This window comes from Lepus europaeus, chromosome 16 (genome assembly GCF_033115175.1).
Source record: "Lepus europaeus isolate LE1 chromosome 16, mLepTim1.pri, whole genome shotgun sequence".
NCBI classification, from domain to species: Eukaryota; Metazoa; Chordata; class Mammalia; order Lagomorpha; family Leporidae; genus Lepus; species Lepus europaeus.
This window is the reverse complement of record NC_084842.1, coordinates 5,976,196-5,984,183: the sequence shown is the minus strand read 5'-3', so window position 1 is coordinate 5,984,183 and position 7,988 is coordinate 5,976,196.

The following is a 7,988-nucleotide window of genomic DNA, read 5'->3' as shown; positions in this document are numbered from 1 at the left end:
GGAAGCTCCTGGCTCCTGGCTTCAGATCGGCACAGCTCCAGCCATTTCGGCCATCTGGGGAGTGAACCAGCAGATGGAAGACCTCTCTCTCTCTCTCTCTCTCTCTCTCTCTGCCTCTCCTCTCTCTGTGTAACTCGGACTTTCAAATAAATAAATAAATCTTTAAAAAAAAAAAAGCCTCCCCCGAGAGATGCTAACCTGCAGCTGGAGTTTAGATCAATCGCAGGGTTAGAGGAGACATACAGGGTGAAGGAAAAGGGGGTGCACAAGAAAGAAAGAAACAGGCCTCCAGCACTGCCACTGTGCCTGTCCCTTCCCTTTTTCCTATTTGTCTGCCATGGGAATTCGTCTTGGTGAAAGAAGCCGGGCTGCCTCGGCTGTGGATGGATGCTCCCAACTTCCACCTACCACTACAGTGAGCAGCGAGAGGTCAGAGCAGGCACACACAGAGAACAAACATCCACGAATGCGGCCAAGGCCAGGGTCAATCTGTACCCGTGGGATACAGAAAAGTTTGGGTGAAACAGAGGACTACTCTAGACCCCTCGAAAATTTAGGCTGCAATCTCTCATTCCCTGCTTACACATTCCTCTCTTACACCCCCGCCTATCAGAAGAGCTGAGGAGTATGGCATACTTCCAAAAGTTCTGGAAAATGGAATGAAAAGGTAAGTTTATTGTGGAGCAAAACAAACAACAAAAACTTTTAAATCCTTGCAGTTTCTCCATAACACAAACCTCTATGAACTTTTTAAGTTTTTATTTTTTTTACTTATTTACATTTTTCTGAAAGGCAGAGAGACAGAGACAGAGAGATCTTCCATGAGCTGGTTCACTCCCCAAATGCCCGCATCAGCCAGGGTTGGGCCAGGCCAAAACCAGGAGCCCAGAACTCAGAATCTGAGTCTCCCACACGAGTGACAGGGAGCCCAAATACGTCACCTGCTGCCTCCCAGGAAGCTGGATCAGAAGTAGTGCAGCAGAGATTCAAACCAGGAGCTCCAGTGTGGGACACGGCTTCTACCCTCTCCATGAGCTTTCTGAAGCACCCACTATGTAAATTCTATTGAGGCTACTGTAATCCCTGGCTAACTCCTGCCTCCCTTCCTCTCTGCACCCTATGGGAACTGAGCAGAAGCTGGACCTCCTCTCTCGACAAAGCCTCCTAGGTCAAATGCATCCAAGAGCCCACAAGAAACCCAAGCCCTACCCTAGTCTGCTCAGTGGGTTTCCAGCCGGTAAAAGGCCCAGCCAGCAAGCTCGCCTCCTGGGAGCTGAATTCACGGGGGGCATCTGTGCAGACCAGGCCTCTCCTCCCACCAGGGACTACACCCTCACACCCAAAACACCACCATCACCAAATATCACAGCATTCACCAAATGCCAGGGCAGGGATGATGCCAGAAATGCAGGCACCCGGGAGAGGAAATTCAGAGAACTTTTCCTAAAAGCGAGATGTGCTCGTTCGGAAATGGAAGCTGGGGCGGGAAAGGCAGGGAAAAGGGAAGCAGAGGGAACTTGATGCTGGCACTTAGTAGCTGAAGGCGGAGAGCCGGGCGTGCCAGGCAAAGCGGGGGAGGGTGTGGAAAGGCTGGGGCACTGAGGACAAACTTCCCCGGCTCCTCACACGCACGCTTGCCAAGCCCAGCCCTGGATCCTACAGGGGTCACAGCAGCAGACCCCCTTCAGAGGCCGCTGCCTTCATTCCTTCCACTCTCTCAGCTCCACTCCCACCCCCACCCCCACGCCCAGGCCTATGTGTGGAACAGCACAGGCTGTGTCCTCTCCATGGTGCACACGGCCCCCAGGCCACAAGGCGTGGGACAGGAACCCGGGTGCACAGTGTAGACCAGGAGGTAACTCTAAACTCCAGAACGGGCCGGGGGAGGAAGGGAAGGGAGGGGGTGGCGAGGTTTTTCCACTTCCATTCGCAACTGTCAGGCGGGTGATTAATGACCAACAGGTTTGGAATCGCCTTTATTGCCAGATCAGTATTGTTGCCCGTGACAGCTAATGAGGTTGGACAGGCTTCTCCACACTGAGCTTTATGGGGCCTGCTCCCTCCCCTGCAGAGCTCATGAGCCCTGCCAGCTTTTGTGCACAGGAATGTTCGGCCCCACCCCCCCTCATTCCTCCCACACTCCCTCCCCCAGCCCCTGAGCTGCCACCGCTCTCCAAAACCTTGCCCATCCACAAAGGGAGCCCCGGCCTGTTGCACCCACAGCCCCACGTGTCCCTTGCCACCCCAACTGGGGCTGGAACCAAAGCAAACATTGCAGCCTTGGCTTTGAAGAACCTTCTGGAAGCCTGCTCTGCACAGCGCGGCCAGCGGCCTGCACAGGCAACTCCTCGGTCAGCTCTGACAGCTCAGAAGCGTTTTACAAACTCTCCCCTGCTTCAATCAGGCACATGTGTTAAGGGGCTGGGAGCAGAAAAGCAGGAGCAAGAGAACCTAGGAAAGGAGGCTCACAAACAGTTAAGAATGACTTTTAACCGGCCACCTTAAACCTAGATCCAGAACGCCAAAGTTTCAGAAGCCAGCCTGGGTGAGGAGAGAACCGGCTTTGTTTTCTGCTCTCTTACAAATAATATTTACCTTTGTGCTGGTTCACATCTTGATACCGTTAAGCATGTGTTTGCCTGTGGTTTAATGTTTGAAGGAGTGGGAGCAATGTCATAAGCAAACAGCTTAAAAGGCCCAGAAAGACCCCCCTCAGCTTAAAAAAAAATCTATTACTTTTCACTGTGATAGAAATGTACTTTGCTTCTGCTCAGAGCAATTTCCTAGTTTACTCTTATTAAACCGGGAGACGGCTTAGCAGAGTTCCTGATTTATGCAACACATACTAGATTCATTAAAACCTGAAAAGATTTAATACATTTTATCAGGACATTAAATCTGTGCAGGCTTTTTAAATCAAATACCTGCTATATTTCATCCCCTACGTGCTGTGCACACACTTAACAATGCTCAGATGTGGACTGACAAACATCACGGGCATTTCAGGTCCAATTTCTAAATGGCACTGAGGTCCTCCCCTCTACGATTTACAGCCCAGCCCTTCTGCAGGTTGGGTCTTCCAAAGAGCAAGTGATTCCCCCTCTTTGGAATTCAGTTCAGCTCAGTAGGATACACTGGTGTCTGTATGTGACACACACAAGGGAGGATTTCAAAAATGATTTGCACCAAAATAAACTTATCTATTTTTTTAAAAAAAGATTTATTTATTTGAAAGGTATAGACAGACAGACAGAGAGGGGATGGGAGAGGGAGGGAGAGAGAGGGAAAGAGAGACAGAGAGAAATCTCTCATCAGCCGGTTCACTCCCCCAAATGGTGGAAACAGCCGGGACTGAGCTAAGCCGAAGCCAGGTGCCAGGAGCTTCATCCAGGTCTCTCGTGTGTGTGCAGGAGCCCAAGGACTTGGGCCATCCTCTGCTGCTTTCCTAGGTGCATACGCAGAGAGCTAGATCTGAAATGGATTCAAACAGGTACCCATATGGAATGCCGGCACTGCAGATGGCAGCAGGCTCAATAAACTTATCTTTTAACTCCCATTTTCCACTAACATTTCTTGTGGCTTCTTAATTAATTTATTCGAGAGGCAGAAAGAGCTCTCATCCTCTGGTTCATTCTCAGTGACCTAGACTAGGCCACAGGTAAAGCCAGCAACTCCATCCAGGTCTCCCATGTCAGTGACAGGGACCAACCACTTGAGCCATCACCTGCTGCCTCCCAGGATGTGCATCTGCAGGAAAACTGGAATTGGAAGTGGAGTGGCGGGGACTCAAACCTAGACACTTGGACCTGGGCCAAGGACATGTTAAGCAGCCTCTTAACCGCTAGGCCAGGTACCTGTCCCTCCATGAACTCACAGAGATGCCCTCCTCTACACAAACCTTTCCACCTCTCCCATCCCACAGCCACTGGTTTCTATTCTCATCGGTCTCCTAAGACCCTGCCCCTCAACACCCTCCTCCCCTTCCGCCTCCTTCCTCCCAGACTCCTCCTGGGCTCTGCTTCCAGGTGCTCATAACCTCGCCCCTTCCTCCTCTAGCCCCCCGGCACTCCCAGCCCCTCCAGAACGGCATCTGCACAGTGCCCACCATACTTTAGGAAGCCCGAGAAAGCTTGCCCTCTGGTCCTCAGTCCCTCCTCCTTGAGGTCTGGCTGCACAGCAGCGGTTCTCATTTGGGGGTAAAGTCTCTCTCTCTCTCTCTCTCTCTCTCTCTCTCTCTCTCTCACACACACACACACACACACACACACACACTGCGGGGGGGGGGGACATCTGGCACCGTCTGGAGCCATACACGGTTGTCACATCTGGATGAGGTGGCAGCTGGGGCTCGGGGTGGGGATGGGGGGCTCACTACTGGCATCCAGGGATACTGCCTAACAGCCTACAATGCACAGCACACAGCCCCACCCCCACGTGGAAGAAAGAAACAAACAGAAAGGGAGGCAGGGAGGGGAGGAGGAAGGAGGGAGAGGGAATCAGCCAGCCTAAAACGCCCACAGTGCCCAGACCGGGCACCCTTGCCAGGGAAACCTGACAGCCTGCGCGCTCTCTTCCTCTCCGCCCGGTACACTTTCACCACGCAGGACAGTGCCTCGGAGCTGGCGCTTGTTTACATGTGTGTGACTTGGACTACATTTCTGTCCTGATGTGCTGACACTGCCCAAAGTCCCAGACGTGAGGGAGGAAAGCACTGGACTTGCCGTCAGAGGATCTGCGGTGGCCCTAACCTGCAGGTGTGCACCTATGGAGCAGGGGACAGTGGCGTCGTCCTCAACAGGTGCTGAGAGCATCAGAAGAGCTCATGTCCCTGAAAGCGCTTCTACATTCGACAGGGTCACGTGAGGCAAGCGTGCACTGAGTGCCTGGGAGCCACCCAAGATTCTCGGAGGGGTGGGAGGCCTCAAGGATGAATTATAAAGGGGCCTGCCCTCACGGAGCTTTCAGCCTTGTGAGAAGTCCTGACCGCAACCAGAAGACCTTCGTGTTCCCGAGTGCCATACGCACTCAAGATCCCACTGGGTGCTGTGCAGCCAACGTTGCGGCATAGCAGGTAAAGCCACCGCCAGCACCACCAGCATCCCATATGAGCGCCCATTCCAGTCCCGGCTGCTCCACTTCCAATCCAGGTCCCTCCTGATGGCCCAAGTGCTTGGGCCTCTGCCACCTACATGTCCTCTGCTACCTCCTGGCTCCTGGCTTCAGCCTGGCCCAGCCCTGGCTGTTGCAACCATCTGGGGAGTGAACCACAGATCGAAGATATCTCTCTCTCTCTCTCTCTCTCTCTCTGTGTGTGTGTGTGTGTCTCTGTGTGTGTGTGTCTATCTTCTTCTCTCAAACTCTTTCAAATAAACAAGTAAGTCTTTAAAAATACAAGAACTTCACGACTAGATGGATGTGCGGATTCAGACAGAAGGTCTAGGTTGGAAGGCTATTGAATGGTGACACCCTGGATGGACAGAGTACATCTGAGAACTCGGAGTTCAGTTTTAGACATGACTGACTTGTCTCCAGCCAACATGCAAAGAACTGGTACCCTGGTCTGTGGTTCGTGGCTAGCAGCGTGCGTGTGGGAGACCAACCAGCACTCACGTTATTGGAATATGGAGAACACGAAGACCTTCAGAAAGAGCAGAGGAAGAACAGTGGATCAAGGGTAGAGCTCTGAGGAGGAGCTCATGATGGAGGGTTTCTTTTTTTTTTTTTTTTAAAGATTTACTGATTTGAAGGGCAGAGTTACAGGGCTGGGGGGGAGAAGGAGAGAAGAGAGAGGTCTTCCATCCTCTGGTTAACTCTCCAATTGGCCCCAGGGCTAGGCCAGGCCAAAGCCAGGAGCCAGGAGCTTCTTCTAGGTCTCCCACGTGGCTGCAGGGGCCCAAGGACTTGAACATCTTCCACTGCTTTCCCAGGCCATAGCAGAGAGCTGGATCAGAAGAGGAGCAGCCAGGACATGAACTGGCGCCCATATGGGATGCCAGCACTGTAGGCAGAGGCTTAGCCCACTATGCCACAGCGCCGGCCCTCAAATAAATAAATCTTTAAAAAGAAAAATGTCGGCTGGCGCCGCGGCTCAATAGGCTAATCCTCCACCTTGCGGTGCCAGCACACCGGGTTCTAGTCCCGGTCGGGGCGCCAGATTCTGTCCCAGTTGCCCCTCTTCCAGGCCAGCTCTCTGCTGTGGCCCAGGAGTGCAGTGGAGGATGGCCCAAGTCCTTGGGCCCTGCACCCGCATGGGAGACCAGGAGAAGCACCTGGCTCCTGGCTTCGGATCAGCACGGTGCGCCGGCCGCAGCGCCGGCCATGGCGGCCATTGGAGGGTGACCCAACGGCAAAAGGAAGACCTTTTTCTCTGTCTCTCACTGTCCACTCTGCCTGTCAAAAAAAAAAAAAGTCACAGGCAACAACCTATATGTTCATCAACAGAGGAAGGGCTAAACAAATTGTATATATAGCTGTACAGTGGACTACTACACAGCAATAAAAAAGAATGAACTATTGAGATATTCAACAATATGGATGAATCTCAAAATTAAAAGAGGCAGACAACTTTTCCCCCTTAAAAAACAAGTACATCCTGTTCTGTGTGATTTCACTTACATAAAATTCTACAAGATTCAAACTAGCCTAGAGTGAGAAAAGCAGATGGGTACTTTGGGGCTGGGTCGGGGAGGGATGCCTCAGGAAGCGGGAGGGCTGCTGTGGCGCAGCGGGTAAAGCCGCCGCCTGCAACACTGCATCCCATGTGGGCGCCTGTTCAGGTCCCGGCCACTCCACTTCCCAGCCAGCTCTGCTAACAGCCAGGGGAGGCAGCAGAAGATGGCCCAAGTGCTTGGGCCCCTGCACAGCTGTGCTCACACAGCCGTGTGGAGAGTGAACCAGCGGATGGCAGATTTCTCTCAGTCTCTGTAACTCTGCCTTTCAAACAAATAGGCAGATCTTAGGAACAAACAAAAAGGCGTGCGCAGACCTGGGGACCTGCATGTGCTCATTCTCCTGATGCTTTCACAGACGGACACGTGTCAAAGCTTCACTCGCGCACTTTATTGCGGTTTATTAATGCAATTATCCTTAATAAACAGGCAAAAACGTATAATCACAAAACCATCTGCAGGTGACTTCCAACTGACTTCTAAGTTGATTTTTTTCATGAGTCTTTGATCTCTTTTCCCAACGGCCTTGAAGAAACCTCATTAGCCCTCTTTCATCCTTAGAAGACCCCAATCCTAATTTATCCAGCGGGGGTGGGGTGGGGGGGTTCTAGAAGGTCCTAATAGTTCAGGACAGAGTTCCTCTCTCCTCTTTCTTCAGCCTCACTAAAATCGTCCTGGGGTGTGTGAATCTTATCGCTCTGTGGTGACACAGGTTAAGCCAACACCTGCCATGCCGGCACCCTTATTCCAGAGTGCCAGTTCTGCTTCTGCTCCAGCTCCCTACCAGTGCACCTCAGAAGGCAGCAGAGGCGGCCCGAGTGCTCGGGTCCCTGCCGCCTATGTGGGAGACCTGGATGGCGTTCCTGCTTCCTGCTGCCAGTCTGGCCCAGCCTCATACACTGGAGCCATTTGGGGAGTGAACCACTGGACAGAAGATCTATTCTCTCTCTCTCCCTCTCCCTCAACTCTGCTCTTCAAAGAAATAGTTTTTAAAAAACACCGCACAGGCCGGCGCCGCGGCTCACTAGGCTAATCCTCTCTGCCTGCGGCACTGGCACCCTGGGTTCTAGTCCCGGTTGGGGCGCCGGATTCTGTCCCAGTTGCTCCTCTTCCAGGCCAGCTCTCTGCTGTGGCCCGGGAGTGCAGTGGAGGATGGCACCCGCATGGGAGACCAGGAGGAAGCACCTAGCTCCTGGCTTTGGATTGGCGCAGCGCACCGGCCACAACAACCAGCCACAGCAGCCACTTGGGGGGTGAACCAACAGAAAAAGGAAGACCTTTCTCTCTGTCTCTCTCACTGTCTAACTCTGCCTGTCCAAA